The following is a 19,808-nucleotide window of genomic DNA, read 5'->3' as shown; positions in this document are numbered from 1 at the left end:
CAAACAGAGGAACTTCTGGAAGAAATAAACACTCAAAAGGAAAATGTAATTATATGTGGTGACTTGAATACTGATTTCTTAAAATCTAATAAATTCAAAGACAATATTTACTCCAGTCACTCAACATAAGCACAAGTGTAACTGAAACGAGTCAGGAAAAAGCTACCATCACAGTGATAAAGAAAGGTTAATAAAGGGATTCCTGTATACCCAAAGTCTACAAATACTGCCTGTCTTGTTTGTATCATATATGAAATACTTATTTTTAAAAAAGGGCATCTTAAAAAAAGATCATATGTTTGAACGTAACTATGAACTACATGCATATGAAATGAGGCAACTTAACCTATGTATACGTACATACAAACTCATGGAAAAGAAGACACCATACAGGAGCTGTTATACAGAGCGATTCAAAAAAAATGTTTGCAAATTGACATGGCACATCAGGCATATAACAAGAATCAGTAAGCACATAGAAAATGGGAGGTTGCAGAGGCCATCTGCACTACTAAATGGCACTGCAGTTATTCAGTTACATGTTACAAATGGATGTCCACTACAGGCAATGCTTGAAGTTTTGTCTAAATGCATCGAAACACACCTGACATTGACGCTCCATGGGACAGCACACCCTCTGAAAGATACCTGGTGCATCTCGAAGACATACCACTGCTGCAACAATCCTGCCCACTAGGTCCTCTGGTGATGTAACAAGTGTTTCATACATAAGGCCCTTCAGATCCCCCCCCACGCACAGGACAAACCATCAAGGTGGCCATGTGATTGATCCACTGTGATCAAGCAAGTGGCCAGGATAGGTTGCCTGCAGATGTGCCCACATTTGCCTGCTGCAATGCACGTGGGGAGGGGGGTGGGGGGGGGGGGGGTGCTGAAATCGAATGCAGTGACAAATAGGCATGGGAACATCATTCAGTATGTTCGACAGAAAGTATCACAGGAATACAAGATATGTGGGACCATACAGTCAGTTCAGGAGAATGTACGACCCAATTACACAGTCTCCGAAGATGCCAGCCCAAAATTTAAGGGTAAATTAGCATTTTGAGAAATGAGAACATGTAGCACATGAATTAACATCCACCCCCATAGCAGGTTGTGATTGGTCATCACACCCTTGAGTGAGAATGCAGCCTCATTAGTGAGAAGTATACTCACTGTGAAACTTCTGTCTGGAAGAAATTCCTGCAGAAACCACCACACAAACCCTACAGCACTTTTAGTCTTCCAGTTGTAATGCCTGGATCCACTGGAAATGAAATGGATGCAGTCCTTTGTTGTGTACAATGCGCCTGACAAAGGGTTGGGGGACATAAGTGGCATGGGATACACTTCATGTACTTGTTGATGGCACATGCAGCACCCTTTCGAGAATGCTTTCTTCCACACAACTGGCTGTGTTGTTCACTGGTGACCAGAATCTGGGTTGTGCACGTGGAAGAGCCAGTTTTGCACAATTAATAATGCAGGGTGCCAAATAATGAATGGCATGAAATATTTCTATCGACAATTTTGCATGATACAATGACATGGCTTCTCATCCACTGCAGTGGGTCGCGCCATACATCGAATGCTTCTCCGCCATTTTGCAGCATTTGTAGTTAGCCATGTTACTTCCAACGTTTCCAAGCCATGAATGGCGACGGTATCCATGCGTGTTTGCTTAGCAACACTCTCTCTTAATTGTAGCGGCATCCCATGGCGTTTGCAATACCCAGTTTGTATGTGATTACTGATCCTTATTGTATGCCTGATGTGCAATGCCATTTAGTAAACTTTTTTTGAATCATCCTTTTTATTGTATGTCTTCTGATTTCAAATTCATGTAGAAATGAAATATTTAAGGTAAAGTAAACTGTTCTTGCTTGGTGTTGTCTCTGAAATTCTGGAACTCATAAGTAGGAACTTACCCCTGATTTATCAAATACTGTTTATTTATCACACATAAAAATTGTACTAAAATGATTTCGTGGTTCCAATGAATAAATTGAAAACAACATACTGCAAACTGGGCTGTGTTTTTACAGATGTAAGTAATTATTTCCTCTGAAAAATACCTGTCATCAAGTAAATTTTAGCTACCAATAGGACATTGGCAACTTGAGATGGCTGAGGCTTTTTCAAAGAAGCAACTCTCTTTAATTGTAACTGATTACATTTGCCTGCGATAAGAATAAATATCAAGAAGCAACACACAGCAAGAGCTTATATTTATTGTGATTTACTTGTATTTTGTTAATGTATACTGATTCTTTCCACATGCCTGAAGGTTCTCCTTGATAGGATGTACGTCAATGTGATGGGTGAATAAATCATTAGTCTTACATTCAAGTCATACAACACAAAAGCAGTAAACACAAAATTACCATCAAAAAGCAGCACTTTACCTACCTTCCTTCAAGAATTGTAAAAATATTTGTCAAAAATTTGCAATCACTTGCAACAAATAAATTTTATTTCTTTAACAATTTCATGCACCTAGTGTCCTTCAGAAGATTAGTGTAAAAAATAATACCATATCTGTACATGTACTGTCGTTCATGTGACATTTGACAATAATGTGTTGATTCTGATTTTCTGAAGAAGGGCACTAGGCGCCTGAAACTGGTAAAGAAATAGAATTTCTTTCATGCAACTGTTTAAAAAAAAACTGGCCCCACATCATTTTTCACTATCTCAATAGAATATTCAATAATCAAGGCACTGCAAGTGTCCACTGCAAGCGGCCGATTCCACCCGTCTGCTTTGACCCATGACGTCACCAATATGGCAGAAACCACCATTCACAACAACTCCCATATTGTGCTTATGATGTCATTACGTAAACATGACAACAAACACGAAAATAGATCAAAAAACCATCACACACATCTTCCTCCAAAAATATAATGAAACCAATGGGGGTTTTTGGGTGGGGACAAACTGAATATAAACAAATGCCACTGTACCAAAAGACACTAAACGACAAAATAAAATGACCCCACAACCTTCCCAAATTCCACTACACACCATATCCTCCGGAATCAGTCACTTCGCTTGACCTATATAGCCCAACAGCAACTATCGATATCGCATTATAAAACTCCGAAACAAACACCAATGCCACAATTATTGCTTAAAAAAAAAAACCCTAGAAAAGCCAAATTGGAGTCAAACATTTCCCTTGATCTATATATGTCAACAGGAAACAAATAAAAACAAAAAAAATCTCAATCACACACTACAACTCAACAACAACTGCAACAAAAGAGATCCACAACAACAAAATCACAAAACAACACCCACCCCCCACCCACCTACCTCCAAAATACCTTGCCAGCAACTAACCCCCCCCCCCCCCCCCCGACACCTTCGGCCTACAAATACTACTAACTGCCCTTTAAAAAACCCTAAAAATACAATAGCCCTCAGAGACGCTCTTCCGCAAAAAGAACTCGTCTAAATGAGACTGAAGGTTAGAAGAGTGCCTCTTCCCGCTCCCAATAACTGACTTAACGGCCTCCAAAAACCCCTCTATTGTATTCGTACAGGCCCAGGTCTCACAATTTTTAAACTCAGCATTATGATTAACTGCTAAATGATTGTATCCTCGCTCACACAACCCCCTATAAGACGAAAATGTGTCTCCAATTATGGTACTCCCCTCTTCCATGAAATCCTCAATTAATCCCACTAATTCCCTTTTTGTCTGCCCCTCCAAAACCCTAAATAACATTCTGAAAAACCACCCCCCCCCCCCGCTCCAATACAACAGCCCCCCCCACACCCATACACCAACCACAGACTTACCCCTCCCATACTACTTCCTCCCAAACTGTGACTCGTCAACCTCCACCACCACCCCAGGCCCACCCAACTTACCCCTGTACTTAATATACTCCGAACGCACTTCCCGACAAAATGAAAACCATTCAAGCACAGTCCTCTCACTCACACCAATCCCATTCACACAGAAACTGTGGGAGAATAACAAAAATGATAAGTCATTAACACATTTTCTCGAATGCTCAACTTAAGACTTCTCGAACCAGGAAGCTCGCCTTATAGAGTGCCATAGGTTATTCCTACGGCACCCCTACATGTAGTCGTCCCTGGTCCGAGATGCCGGAACTTTCGTCAATCACATTTCCTCCGGACAGACAGAGCACTTCACCCCTTTGGCCAACAGCCCAAAAAGCTGGAGAAACTTGATGAGGGACAAAGCACTGTTCCCCATCTATGCACACAAACACTTGTCAGTCATATCCACACCTAAAATGCATAAACAAATCACAAGACAAACAGCAAACAACACTACAATAACTTGGACACAAGAAAAACTAAATCATTAACTCACTGGAAACTATTCCTGCAAACGCATAGTCAACACAAATACCGAACGCGTCAAGGACTAACAAGCAACTAAACCCCCATACACCACATAACACGCAACCCATAAAAACCCCAAGAGAGAGCACCACCGACCGCATCAAAACAATAATTATAGATCCGCCACACTCACAAGCTAAACGCCACACCGTCATGATGTCACACATCACAATAGGATTATGTCACGGGTCAAAGCCAACAGGTGGGATCAGGCGCTTCCATTGACCCATCCAAAATAACCATTATCATATAAAATATAAGAGTTCTTTAGACATGATTGAGAATAACAAAGCTATTAACAGTCACTGGCTCACTAGTAAACAAGCAGTGTCTGTTGCTGCAGCCAAAACTTGTTACATACTGCTGAGAACAGATAGTATATATCGTAGATACACAAATTACACAAAGCAAATAAATCATGGAAGTTACATTAACACAGCAATAGTCATTCGCATCCAAAGGTGATACTTACACCCCCCACTAGTAGCATCAGAGATAGCAGAGCAACTAATTTGTCAAAATAACAGGAGTAACTACTTCCCAGAATGACTGCTGCTATAGGAGCTGCCCTGTAAACAAATATCTGTAGCTACCATGTTAGGCCCTAATCTTATTCAAGTACAGTACACAGAAAATTAAAGCATCATTACTGAAGAAAGTTGTACAGTGAATCTTGCCAACAGGATGAAGAACCAGCACAGAATTTCGATATTCAAGAACAGACACTAATATAAAAACATAACAGTGAAAGAGGAATGGTATGTAAAAAGAAGAAATGAAATATGAGATAGTGACATACATTCACACATGACAGAAAAAAATGTTTGAAAAATTAGTTGATAACATAATATGCAAAATCAGTATATGCTGACAGTAACGCTTGTAGCTACATATCCAAAACAAGGTTGTCAAGACATGTATTGGGGAGGGGGGAGGAGATATTTTGCAGGTTCATGAGCTGCGTGTTTTTTCTATATATTCACAAAAACACAGTGCGTTCACCACACCAGTTTGTAAATAAAACTAACACCTTGTATATCAGACAATGTAGAATAAGAAAATTATTCCAAACGATTTAAGTCGGACTATTTTCCTTCCTCCCAAAATGTTGTCGACGTTATTCTCATTTCCCTGATCATTAAAATACGTGCAACAATGCCACAATGTTGCTAATATTGTCGTGTCTACGAAACTAACAGACGTCATAACTTTCTTTCGTAGCAACTGATGGTTCCAAAAAGTAAACCTGACACTCTTACTTTTCTGTACAACTATCTTAGATGTGTTTGGATAGTAACACAAAACTACAATACATGAGCAATTAAATTTACCTCTAGATTCGAAAATACTCCTAATACATCACACTACTCAGCTTCTCGTTACTAAGGATCATCGTAGTCTACAGTGTTTGATGGCACTGGTGTCTTGTGGTGACCGCCTGCAATAAAGATAGTGCAATATGCAGCAATCTGCTTACCACAACCAATTCTTTAATACTATTTCTTACGACCATATACATTAGTTGTTCCATTGCTCCTAGCTTGTACGTTTAATATGAAAACACCTCATACCTGTTTACTCTTGCTACAAGGTCTTACACAATTTGACCTGAACAAGACTGACACGTGAAGTCTGTCATAACTCTTTCCACAAAATTAACATTTGTCCGTATACATGCATGTCTGTATTTAAACACATTATAAAACTAGGTTCGAAGTGTCACATCTAGAGTGTACAATCTATTAAAACAATGTATAAATCATTGCAAAACGCACACAACTTTAACTTCACAACATTAACTTTTTCCCGCCCACAATAGCTTAGTTTACCGCCAACCAGAGATTTATTTACCGCGCTACAGAGATTCTTTTTTTTTTGTGCGTACACTGTTAGTAGTCGATATAGTTAACCGAAGACAATGTGGAAGAAATCAGTTTGATGAGGAACTAGATCACTATAATGAGATGAAACTTTTCTCTTTTCGAAATAAAACACGTTTTATCACGTTAGATACTTGGGATGACAACCCCCGCAACATCTCGAACGAACCAGCTACTCAATTACACACTAAGCATTTTCATTCTGAGAAGTTATTAAATAAATTTGAAAATAGTCCAGTATTATGGCCGATTCTGTAGAGCTGAATGTGTGAACTTAACATAAAGAGACATTTGTAAGTTCTTACGAGCAATACCAACGCCTCAATCTCAAACCAGATCACTCAAATTTAGGAGAAAGAGATGTTGGCCGGATTACTATTTTGGTAAAAGATGTTTAGTTATTCTTAAAATAGAAGTTGTTATACCTTATAGGCTCCTGCACTGTGTATAATATATTGAATCATTTCCCCTATGGCCTTGCCTTGAGCGAAGCATTATATGCCGACGATATAACTTTATATTCAGCGATACGGAAGGCCGTAGATAAAAATCGATGTGAACGAGCGTTATACCACGAAAATACTGGTGACAACATTTCTCTACATAGGTCGAAGTAAAATGATTTGTATTTGAACAAGAGCATATTATAAAAAATTAATATTCGTAAAGATTTTCCCCCCTGTAGGGGGCAATGAAACCTACCAGAATAACATACTGTGAGTTATATCAACACAATACACATGGCTGCGTAGGACGCCTTGAAATAACAATGATACAACGAATTATTGCTTGTTGATTTCTGAGACGCACCTGGCAACTGGACACCATGCAATCTAATTGGGAAATGCTCTGCAATACAAAGATGAGAAATGGTAAAAAATGGAATCTGTGCACTACAATTTGTGGCAAAGAGAATAAACAAATAGCGCAATTTGACAACAAAAGGTTAAATTTTAGGTTAATAAAGGAAAACTAAAAGACTACTGTGACTGTTGTTCATGAAAAGTACGTAATTAGCAAAACTGTTGAGCCTCCTTATGGCGCAATCCCTCTCCACTTTCAGGTAACGTCTCTCTTTCTCTTTCGGTACTATCCGATTTTCAGGTGCTATTTACGACCCCTTCCATATAAAATTCTATACAACCCTTATGGAGAGCAGGTGTGCGTTGTGGCCAAAAACTTAAGGAGGTTCGTGTTCTCTTCTCTTTTTCTTTGGACCAGGGTTTCTCACATACATCAAAGGTGCCTATGAAATAGCAGTTTTAATAAGACAAATAGTATTACCACAGTCTAATGCGTATAGTCACAACATTCTCTTGTGCGAAAGTTGTTACTATTTGACAGCTGGAACGACACTAGCGCAGAAAGTAATATGCGTTGTAGGCATAATGTTTGTTCTTAATTATTTTGTACTTGATTAACAAAATAGTTAATATATCTTCCGTTCCGTGTGTTGATATATTATCAAGAGACAAGAATAATCTCAAAGGACAAGTAAAAATAGCCAAACACACAGATTCAATGGCAAAAGCTACAACTTATTCATGATTAAATATTTTCAGATATGTGTGTATTGCAACTTACTGCGCTGAAATCAAGAAAATACAAACACATATTTCATGCACGAAAAGCGTTTATTCCTGCTGTTCTTTGTTGTTATTATCATAGGTATTTTCCTTGGCATTTAAATTTTTTTATGGAGTCTTTACGATTCGACCATTTTTATATTTCAATCGACTTCATAATACACGAATATTTTCGTAAATATAATTACTCTTGCTTCAAAAGCAAATGTGTTGAAGGTTCTTGCTGTTTGTGGCTCAGATTTAGTAATAAGTGTGGGATTTGTTTCTTCTGTGTTGGGAAAGAGTTTTGTTGCTTTTGACAACTTATTATCAAACCTATGTGGTTTCCCTTAAGCTACAGGCATGGTGGCTTATTTGTTACGTTAAACAATATAGATATTAAATTCCGTATAGGTTTCCTACATTCCAGATTCACTGATTTGGCTGACAGTGAGGTAAATAAAACTCCACATTGTTGGATAGATAAATGGCGTCTTTCTGCAAAAGGACAGGCCTTCTGAAGTTTTAGCAAATTTTTGTTATTAAAGGAAAAAGGCAGTACTCAGTAAATTTATGTAAGTTAGAAGAGAATCGTAAGTAAACTGCACTTTAATGTACCATTTTGTATCTCTGAGGGTTCTCAGGACACTAAATAATTACAAATATTCCCTATTGTAAGAAGTATGTTATAAATCAGTATAAACGTTACTTTTCGCACTATTCGACGTCGTATTCAGAATTGTCGCTTGCTGGCTGCTTCGGGCGCTGCTCTCGCTGGGGTAACAAAAACGAGACGGAGTGTCGCCACTGTTATGTTAGACTGAGGTTTTACAATGATTTAAGTGTCTGTAGTGGCAGTGTGAGTAAATAGTGTTGACTATGAACTAACAGTGCTAATAGGAGTAATAACAGTAACTATTATTATTATTATTTTGACCATAATAACAAGAATGGTAGTCGTAGGTAAAAAAGCGTTTATAGATGTACAAAAGATATGGTTTCTGATACAGCGAGTTATGGGGAAGTAGAATTTAAGAACACAGCACCAGCTAAGAATAGTGGGAAATGAGGAAGTTCCACCATCACTGTCTCTCTGCTATTTTCTTTCAGTACAAAAAACCGGGAATATGTTGGTATACCAAAACTTTCGTAAGGAAGGCGGAATAAGGATTGAGGCAGCTGGTTGCCCACTTTTACGTCAGAGTCTTTTAAAGAGACCATATTCGCCATTTTGCGCTTTTCAGGTCGATTTTTCAGCTACTTCCCTCTTTCCCCTGTTACCGCAGGTTTCGCTACTTATACAAAACGGATTCTGAAGGCCATTAAAGTTTTGACAGTTGGTTTAAACACTTTGACACATTTAAATACTTTGACATATATAAACAACACTTAAGTTACATGATATAAAGTTAATACAAAATCGTTTTCCACCAACCCGAGTTCACACTTTACACAACTTGATATAAAATGTACAACTTTTTTACCTAAACCTACAGTATAGCAATAAATGCAGTGAGTCCTGTCTGACTTCCCACACAGGCAGTACCATCTTGTAATACTGGAAGCAGGCTTGCAGATCCCATCAGTAAATTACATTCCCTGCCACCACTGGGAATTTCAAAAAGCAAAGTCATCTGACTTCTCTAGAAACCTTGATAAGATCTTCTTATGGATTCCTGCCTTGAGCGACAACTATGGAATATTTGTGGGTGCACAGCAAGAAAGTTTACTTTCAGAAATTGCTGGAAGGAATGCATTCCTGTATGGTCAGTGATAAACTGTATGAGGACTTCCTCTCAACTGGAGAGCAATAAACAGCAGACAAACTGCTGCATAGTCTAGACACCATGCACAGCCAGTAATGGCTGGACACTGTTAAAAAACTAGACTTCAAACAATCAAGCAGACAAGTCCGGTCCCTGTTACGCAACTTTTCGGGGCGCAAATCGAATAACAAGCAGCAACATCCTCATAAAACTGAATACAGCTGCTGCAAACATCATCTCGACATCTAAACCATTTATTTTCCGACCTCACACCACACAAGTTTAAATGAGAAATGGGAATTATAATGGCAGAATGTCCAATCATAGCCCATATTCTCTCCTCTTCATTCCTGAACATATTTCAACAGCTTTACAATATATTACATCAAGTGAAGCTCCAGCACTGTGGTAAATATGCTAAAACATGGTTAGCCCAAATTTTCCCCAAGATCCTGAAAAAAAAGGGTCCATTCCACGATTAATGAAACAGATGAAGATCATAGGTATCTTAAAACCAGGTAATACCCACAACAAATCTCAGAGTTATACCATTCTGAGAGCATAACAGAACACACGCTGAGTTACTTGGAAAGATTTCTGTGAAAAATACCATTCCATCCAAACCAAAGCTCTGTGGAGCAAGAACTTTTATTGACAACTTACATTGAAGATGGCTTCCAGAAGCAACCAAAGATTTCTGCTGTATTTATTGACCTGTCTGCAGTTTATGCCAACTGACACGCAATTTCAGGTAATTATAAGCAGCGTCATTAGTGACTAAAGGATCTTCAACAGTGGCCTACATCAAGGCTCAGTCCTACCTTTACTGTTATTTAGCTTGTACGTCGCAGATATCCCAGCCACTCAGTCATTGAAGTTTGGTTATGCTGACAACTGGGTGACCCAACACAGCACAAATAGAACACAGCACAAACAAGAGATATATTAACAAAAGACTTAAGTGTGTAAAATGAGACGAATCATAAATGGAGACTGAATTAATTTGCTTTCATCTGAGTAATATACTAGCCAACTGAGAACTGGAAATATTTTTCGATGATCGCCACCTGGCCCATTACAAATATCTACAGTGCTATGGAGTTATATTTTACAGAACACTCTCATGTAAACAGCATTTAAAGAAGACTGCAGGTAAATTGAGGTCAAGAAACAATATTCTGGAAAAGTTATGTGGCATAATCATTCACCCTCAGCCTTGTCTATTTAGCGGCAGTGTATTGCAGTCTGGATAAACAGCAGTCACATGAAGGTGGTAGATACACAACAAAATCAAACAATAATGGTTGTTACTTGCACAATGAAGTCCATCCCAGTGTTCTGCCTACCTACCCTGAGCTGCATTCCACAATCTAACCTGAGAAGAAAGAATAATCTTCTCATGGAATGTAAGAAAATCTGATACAACTAGCAGCTGCCAGTTATGACATGTCTAGATCAACAGATTCTACTCCAGACTCCCCCACTCAGGACAGCTAGCAACCTGGTTCAGTCTCCACAAAGCGTGGTGGTACCCACAGAACACCAATATAGTAGAAGTGCAAAGACCACGTTATTATACGGAAACACAGAACGACACCAGCGCTACTTGTGGCCTGGCTGTGAACTTCAATACGAAAAAATATGGCGCGAAAATCTCTTATGTTTATTTCTAAATACGCGAATTAGATGACAATATTTTTCATTTAATCTTTGAATGTGGGCCGCATAGTGCAGTAATAAAGGTTTTTGAGATCTTGCAAAGTAATATATAAAAGAAATCTCAATCAAAAACACACATTAACTACTCGTAGCTGCAGATTACATTGTGAAAATTTTCGTAAGTTACGACGTCACCTTTTTTTGTAAAACTCAATATAGCGATTTTGGCCATGTGGCCATTATCATGTGGAAATAAACGAGCTTTAGGACATATCAGACTAAAAAATCATCTGACATTGCATGCATATATAAATGATTTTTACGTTTCCACATATCCTAAAGCACATTATGTCCACTCGCATGATCGAAAGTGGAATAGTAGGTTACACAAATAAATAACTATACAGCTAATGGATAACCAAGAGGTCATTTACAAAAAAATCTGTGCTACAAACCAAGGATGTACTGTAAAGTCTACAAAATCCGATTTATTATTTTTTCTGTTGATTGTTATTTATGGATATTCAGTCATCTGAAATTGAACTTCTGCACAGTTCAAATAAATTTATGAAACACACAAAATGCTACTTTACATCAACTGAAAAACAAATTGGGAGCAGAGCAGGTAGACACTCCATGAATGTAGCCAAAATGGTTTTGCCAATGAGACATACAAAGAAAATGAACTGCAACACACAACATTTTTTTCTTTTTTCCCCAACTTGGCTGTTATTTTGGCAACACCCATCACGTTTAAATAATGAAAGAAGACACTGGTACAACATTTATTTTTAACATTTTTATTTATTTACTTCCTCTTTGAAAACACTGTTTGATACACTACTGAAAATTAACACAAATTCCCCTTGACAGCACTTTATTCATTATACTTTTAGAATCCAATCATCACATCTAGAAAGTTATGTGCCTGCTGAATTACCAGATTTTGTCATAACAAGTCAAAGGCATGATTTTGATACAAGAACATTTGTATATGTATAGGGAGCTTACTCTCATTGAACACATAATAAACAAAATACAAAGTCTTTTAACATGATTTGAACTTCTTTTGAAGTTGTTGCATACACAATTTCCTCTTGTTTGTAAATTTATTTTCTTTCACATACTTGTATATTATAAATGGAATACTTGTCTTCAGAAGTCTCTCTTCAATGTCATGTTTATTACAAATTGTTGTATGAGACAGAACAAAGGTTTTTTTTTTTAAATTATCATGTAGTTTTGTTGTGTGACCATGACTATTTAGATACTCATACAGCTGATCATGGAGTGCCCTTAGGAAAATCATGACTCTTTCACTTGCATATTTCAAATGAGAATGCTCCTCACTATTCTCTTTAAATGAGGTAAACAAATGATTTTCAGTCACAACAGAGGAGTAGAGACTGGTATTACATGTTTCACAATCATCTGGTACATCTATGGCTTTTAGTACATAGCCTGCTACATAGGCTAAGGATTGTTGATCTTCTACAAACTCGATGATACCATCTGAGTAAGAATAAATTTGCTCAGGTGTATCAGTGTCTTTCATCTCACATTCACTTAAATGTTCACTCCTACCACTAGCTGCCAAAAAGTGACACAAACTGCTCAAGGGAGTGTAATCATCATTTTCACAGTTACTTACACTCATGGCTTTGAAAGGCAAAGTCATATGATTGACAACACAAGTCTTCAGAGCTTGTACAAACTGAAAACAAGTTGGGTTTGTATTAGCAATACCATGTTGTCTTATACAACAAAAGAAATTTTCTAAAGCATCTTGATTGAACACCTTTAAATTTAAGTACTTAAATCCAACCACTTTCAAGGTCTTCCACAAGAAAATAATAGACTGTAATGTAATCTGCCAACCTTTTATGAAGCTAAACATATTAGTCTTGTTTCTTCCCGTTTTTAAATCTATTATTTGCCAGCTGCCTATTTCCCTCAATATGCTGCGCCACATTTCTAAATGTGGCGAATTTTCTGGTAAAGCACACCTAAATTGTTTTCCATCCCTGGGATATTGCTCATTACTGTTGAGTGAATCAAAGAGATTATCTACCTTTTCCACAAACTCAGCTGTGTGTATAGCTTCAGATGGTAATGTGTGAGTAGAAACATATGTTTCAATTGCAGCTGCAACAGTATGGCTCATTTGTGCAGCAGCAACTTTTACCTTCATTTTGACATGGGAATGAGAAAAGTTAAAGTGTTGTGCTTTTAATTTGGGCAGAGTTTTGAACCTTTTTTTTATCCAAAAAGAACACTGTACTGATGTACTCAAACTTTACTGCTTTGTGAGGTTCAAATTGAATTTTATTATCTATCAAAGCATTTCCAGTGTTTTTGAGCAGATGTGGTACATCATAATGGTAACAATTGATTGATTATTGACGACAAAATGAAATATACTGGGCTTCAACAAATTTGCTTCACACAGTTGCCTAAGGGCCTTTTGGTTTGTTGCATTCTGGTCACATACAGTACAAACCACTTTGAACCCAATATTCTGTAGTTCACTTATGATGTGAACAATGAGTGATTTCAAATGGGTGTAGTGGAAAGTGGTTGCAGTAAAGTAATATGCTAGAACTTGTTTCCAAGTTCTGTGAATGCCTTTCAGCATAAAAACCAATGCTTGACTAGCAGCTACAGGTGAACGTCCTAAATGACCCAAGTCCTGATACCCATAGATTAGTTGTTTGTGTGCATCATAGTACATACCATCATCCAGAGACATTTCATCAAAAATTAGAGCACAGTACTTGTCATTTTCATGCGATTACTTATTTCCCTTGCTAAAAAGTTTAACAAAGCTGGATTAAGTCCTGTATCAAATGATATGTGGGAAAGCACTCCCTTGAGCAGCCTGACAGATGGAAGGGAGAAGTATGTGGCCAAATATCTGTACAACCGGGGACTACGCTTATAAATAGATAAAGCAAATGCCTTATCTTGTATAGACCACCGTACTGCTGTGGGCTGCATATTGGCATTTCTTAATTGACTATTAATTAAAGTTTTAGTCACATCATTCAACTCTTCTTCAATTAACTGAAATTTCCTGTCATCATACAACTTTTTTAGAATTTTCAATTTATTCCTCTCATTCTGTAGCTGTTTTTTCAATTTACACACTCTGGAAACTGTAATTCTATGCAATTTATACATTTTGTGTTTTCTTGGAGTTAAATCACGTTTAGAAACGCCAGATCCCATTACACCTGCACTACTTTCAACATCATAAACAGGTGAGGATAAAAAGCTGTACTCACCATCATCTGTGCTCTGTAAAGGGGGACTGCTCCGTTGTATTACTGTAGATTTTGCATTGTGACCTGTCTCGTGCACACTTATATTTGCACCCGATGTGGTGAAACCGCCACCACCACCACCAGTGTAACACAGATGGGTGGGGGGAGGATGATACAACACTAATTGCTTTGGTATAACACCAGGATTTAGCCTGTGACTAGTAAAGTTCACAAAATCTGCTTCATAAAAATGATCCTCACACACATAATAATAACTACAGTTGACACCTTCGTCTATATTACAGATCAATTTCCACTTCTTTAAAGTCTCACTTTTTGATGCAGCTGGAAATTCATAGAAATGTTTATTCTTGTGCTTGGAATTTAGTTTTACATAATAACTACTCCTGCATCCAGGAAACTTGCATGAGTATTTCAATTTCAATCTCAAACTGGATTCTTCTCTTCCTGTATGATCCATCCCCATGTGTCTGAAATGTTATTCAAACCAAAAATTAGGAACGAGAAAAAAGATCAGGTATGGTTTACATTGATTAAAGTTAAAGAAAACTCAATGTGAAATTAATTTCACTATCAAAAATCATATTAGCTTATGTCTAAATGCAGCTATCCTGTACTGAAGTATCGATAACTGTTATCATGGCTTATAATCTGATGTGCTATTGCTACAAAATAGTGAAAAAACGAAACAAATTCTCATTTCTACTATGGATATGCACATCACTCTATATATAACTGCGTGAGCGTAGTTGCACTATATTCTATATTCAACACTACTTCGTTAAACAGTGCTAAACAGTGCTATCAGGCGGTAGAAACACTGCTTATTGTACCATTTCAGTATATTTCAGCATCTAGATACCATGGTAGATACCAAATTCAACTGTACATTATCAGTAACAGTTACAGCTGTAAATCTGTATTACATTGTGTTGAGCATTAAAGTGCGAGAAGATTTCTACTGCATTGGATATTGCCACAATAATACGTGTAAATGTTCAACTGCTTGAAGGACCTGCTCTGTGTGACTTCGAAACAAATGTCTTATTATGTGAGAACACAACCTTTGTCGATACAACAGCAACAAACACTTTTTACCTGGATAGAGTGTTATGTACTGTACAGAATATTTACTGTCGAAAACGGGAAATAGAACACACTCAAGGCATTACGAATCAACTGTAACACATCTAATATTTGGTATGTAGTAAACGGCACAATAAATGATACTTATTATATCACTAAGAGTACTTCGTGGCAAAAAGGAAGATGAATCAAAGCCAGAATTATATTCCATTACAGGATTCGGAAAGTTGAATACAAACTATGTCAAAAGCTGCTAGCATGGGATTCTCTACGAAATACAAGGAAATATTAACAGAAATAAGAAATATACTTACCCTTTAAGTAAACTGAGCAACGGAAATTGTATTTCTTTGCAGGAAAAAATATACAAGAGTCCACAGAACGTAATGTGATGATACAACCTCGTGTTTTATATGAAACAAAAGTAAAAAAGTAAATACTGAATCATCACACCATCAAATATTACGAATGCATCCAAAAATTAAGCAGAATAATAGCAACATACTTACACTGCAATTTAAACGAAAAATCACGATCACGTTGCTACGATACCAAAACAATTATGGAAGACTATGTCATCCAATAGGAACACTAGACTATAAATTGCTAAACTTGCAGCGCTCCAAGTAGCCTGGGACCAAACCAATGTCGTGTTACCGGAAATCACTATATGAGTTTCACCCCCCTGGTGGTAACAGAGCTTCAGTGCTTTCTCCATGCTAACAAGAAACTGTGGGAATATGCTCTGCCTCACAGGACACAGAGTACACTTGTTGGAACTACATGTAAAATAACACCCCTGACAAGTGATTTCTCTTCACAGAGCACAATCTTGAACTCTGTTGTGTGAGAAGGCATTGTGGTCTACGCTGTCTTGTAATGCAGATGTGTCCTGTTATTCTGTAATATTTGTGAAAATAAAGTGTCATTATTTCGCTATGCCACGTCACATGTCTATTACATGTCCTCTGTACCATACAGGAGTACAACGGTGACCTATGATGATCGCAAATTACGGCACATACGCCTTCAACTGGATACCGAACAATAACAATGCAGCCAATGGCCAGCTATGTGTGTCGCTATTCGCAATATTCGCCCACGAGTGCAACACTATATCATACAGTGCTCTATAACGAAATTTCCAACAAAGTGTTTAGGTAAAAAGTGATAGTGACACTTGTCAGTGAAGGAAATCGACAAACTCACAAGTGACACGCAGAGTTGTTTAGTGACATCGTCCTGGCGCCAAAGGCAGAAAAATATTCGACAGGAAGATCAAAACTACTATATCGTCTCTCCAGGACACTGGATCTCATGTAATACACAATGAACATTTAATGAACAACATGCCCTCTCAACTATGGTGTCAACTATGCAGTTAATGCCTGATCATGTATTATGGACATTGTCGGTAGCCAAACTCCCAACCCAGGTTCAAATTGCAAAGATCATCAAAGAGTGGGAGACATTTGATCATAAACTTAAATTGGCGATCAGAAGTTTCGCTGTTATGCAACACAATGTATCAAATTTGACGATAACAATGCCACCGCATACAGCCAGTACCATCAGTCTCAATGTACCTTGCTTACAACACCTGCTGAGACAATGTGCAATGTGACTGTCCCTGTTGATTGTCGGCCGCAACTTTATAGCCCCTGCCCAGAACAGTGACCTCCCCATTCTGCCGAGACGACAACTGTCACATTCAGGAGGACGACGGTTCAATCCCGCGTCCAGCCATCCTGATTTAGGTTTTCCGTGATTTCCCTAAATCGCTCCAGGCAAATGCCAGGATGGTTCCTTTCAAAGGGTACGGCCGACTTCCTTCCCCGTCCTTCCCTAATCCGATGAGACCGATGACTTCGCTGTCTGGTCTCCTTCCCCAAAACCTTCCCCAAAACAACCAACCAACCGACAACTGGCAACCATGTTTTGCTGGGTATCTCCACTACTGCTGGTATCATGCAAAGTTTGGTGGCGCCACCCGTACCTGTTAACCACCGTGCTCAAGCGGATGTTGAAAGTTGGGCTAATTTACTTACTGGTGTCATCCTTGATGCGATCGTCAGATACACGAACCAATAAACAGGTGTTACCAAGGATCTTTACTCCAGTCAGAGATTCTACGGTTCGATAGGTGCCATTGAACATAAGCTCTTTCATTGGCTAGCTGTACCTGGCAGAAGCGTACAGAGAGAGTTACCAAAGTTTGGAGGAGATTCGGGAGACTGAATGAGGCGGAGTTGAAAGCTTCAGCCTCGTGACGAATCTCATATGGCTTAAGACCCTGATATGTTGACGTAATTTTGACGATTGAACTGCCAGAGCACAAATGCAATACTTTGATTGCTTTGCTCCAATTCGTGACGCATATGAACAGTTTGCAGAAAATTTGTAAGGAGAGAGCTATTGCACCAGGGGTAACATCATATTAAATGTAGTGTTTCCATGTTTCCATGATAGGTAAGTTTACCAGAAGTACATACTCTTAAAACCAAAGGAATATGAGATAAAACATTGTACTCTCCACCTTTAAATGGACAATGACACACTTCAAAAGGTGATACAAACAAGATCTGATGAGATTGCTGTAGCGTATCTTCGTCTCCACGACCTGCAGCCAACTGCAGCCATCGATAATGGCTCCACCACCCTGATGCTACAAAGTCTTGGCATGCCCATCTTGCAGCAAGTGCCACAGCCTACACTACCTTTGCACAGCAATAAGGTCAGTAATGCGCTTTCCACATGTGAGCACCTCACTCCAACCCTATCCATTCTGCATCGGCAGCCATTCGCAGACCTTCCACAAGTGACTTTCTCCAAATGTGCATCCTTACGATGCCAGGGCGCCCAGTTCAGCACAGACAACGCTGGCTCCCACCTGATAAACTTTGCAAAGTGGAAACAGTGGTGATGATCTTCGACCCTCAGACAGCTCATGTGCTTCACCTATCAAGTGAGTGTCTAAAAAAACGGTTGTCTGCGCCTTTGTGGCTATTACACAGTCCTTAATGCTTTCACTGTCATCCACAGTTACCAAATATCTAACACACAGAACTTCACTCACTATCTTGCAGGCATCTCTGTATTTAGGATATTGGACTGTAAACTGGCTTATCACAAAATAACGATGCACGCAGATGACGTTCAGAACAAGGCAATCATTCCACTGTCTAGTTTGTCTGAATATCTTTTTTATGCAGTATGGCCTAAAAAACACATCCAAAATGTGGAAATGATCTCAGATAACATCCTCCTTGAGCTACCCTTCTACTATGCATACTTGGATGGCATCCTCGTTTTCTCGCAACATAATGACACACACAAGGCTCATCTCAAACAACTTATCGATGTCCTCACTATGAATGGTGTGATAATCAATGACGAGAAAAGCTAACTAGAACAAACCGAAGTTATTTTTCTGGGTCATGTGGTTTCGGCTGTTGGTATGCACCCAATGCCACAATGAACAGAATAAATCCATCAGCTATCTCCTCCCCGAGACTATCAAGAATTACACCATTTCCAAAGAGACGAGAAATTTTTGCTGGCGCCACGTAACGAAAGCAGCTACTGTTAAAGCACAATTAACATAAGCACTAAAAGATGAAAACGCCAATGGCAAATGGAAGTTGCAGTGGACTGCCAACATGCAGGCAGCCTTCAAAAAACTGGAGTGCTTTACTCAGGCGACAACCTGGCACATCCACTCCCTCTCAGAGAGTTGTTAACATGGACACGAATAACTGAATTGGTGCAGTCCTTCAACATGAGGCAGTAGGCACACAACCACCCCTTAGATTATTTTCCTGGAAACCCACTGCCTCACAGAGCAAATGCTTGGCATGTGATCATGAATGCCTTGCAGCCTATGAGGAAACTGCCAGTTTAAAAATAATGCTGAAGGCTGATCATTAATCTCGTAAACAGACTACACGCCACTAGTGGGTTCCATCTATGACCCATCAAAAGACTTATCCTCAAGCTGTCTCCGATACTTCACTTACATTTCTCAATTCTTGATGGATGTACATCACAGCAGGGATTATTTGACCTCTCACAGAACCAAGCTCATCCTCAAGTACCACAACAATTTCAGAAACTTTTTTTTTTTACTACATGCACAACTTAGCCCAACCTGGCATCCGACCAATGACAGAACTAGTTACC

At 38.6% G+C, this 19,808-nt stretch overlaps 1 protein-coding gene across 5 annotated transcripts in view; it reads right to left on the bottom strand.

The window, feature by feature from the left end:
- Positions 1 to 7,055, bottom strand: part of LOC124621965 — a 39,595-nt gene extending 32,540 nt beyond the window's left edge. For 4 of the 5 annotated variants that reach the window (XM_047147494.1, XM_047147496.1, XM_047147495.1 and 1 more), the window contains exons 1-2: positions 5,961 to 6,214; positions 5,721 to 5,827 (exon numbers count right to left, since the gene is read on the bottom strand). The gene's annotated coding sequence lies outside the window, so the exon portion shown is untranslated. Of the gene's footprint in view, positions 1 to 5,720; positions 5,828 to 5,960; positions 6,215 to 6,971 lie in introns of those variants that run through there. The other variant, XM_047147497.1, reaches the window with a different exon arrangement.
- Positions 7,056 to 19,808: the final 12,753 nt, after the last annotated feature.

This window comes from Schistocerca americana, chromosome 7, assembly GCF_021461395.2.
Source record: "Schistocerca americana isolate TAMUIC-IGC-003095 chromosome 7, iqSchAmer2.1, whole genome shotgun sequence".
Classification (NCBI taxonomy): domain Eukaryota; kingdom Metazoa; phylum Arthropoda; class Insecta; order Orthoptera; family Acrididae; genus Schistocerca; species Schistocerca americana.
The sequence above is the reverse complement of the archived record's forward strand: the minus strand, read 5'-3'. Positions and strand labels throughout refer to the sequence as shown.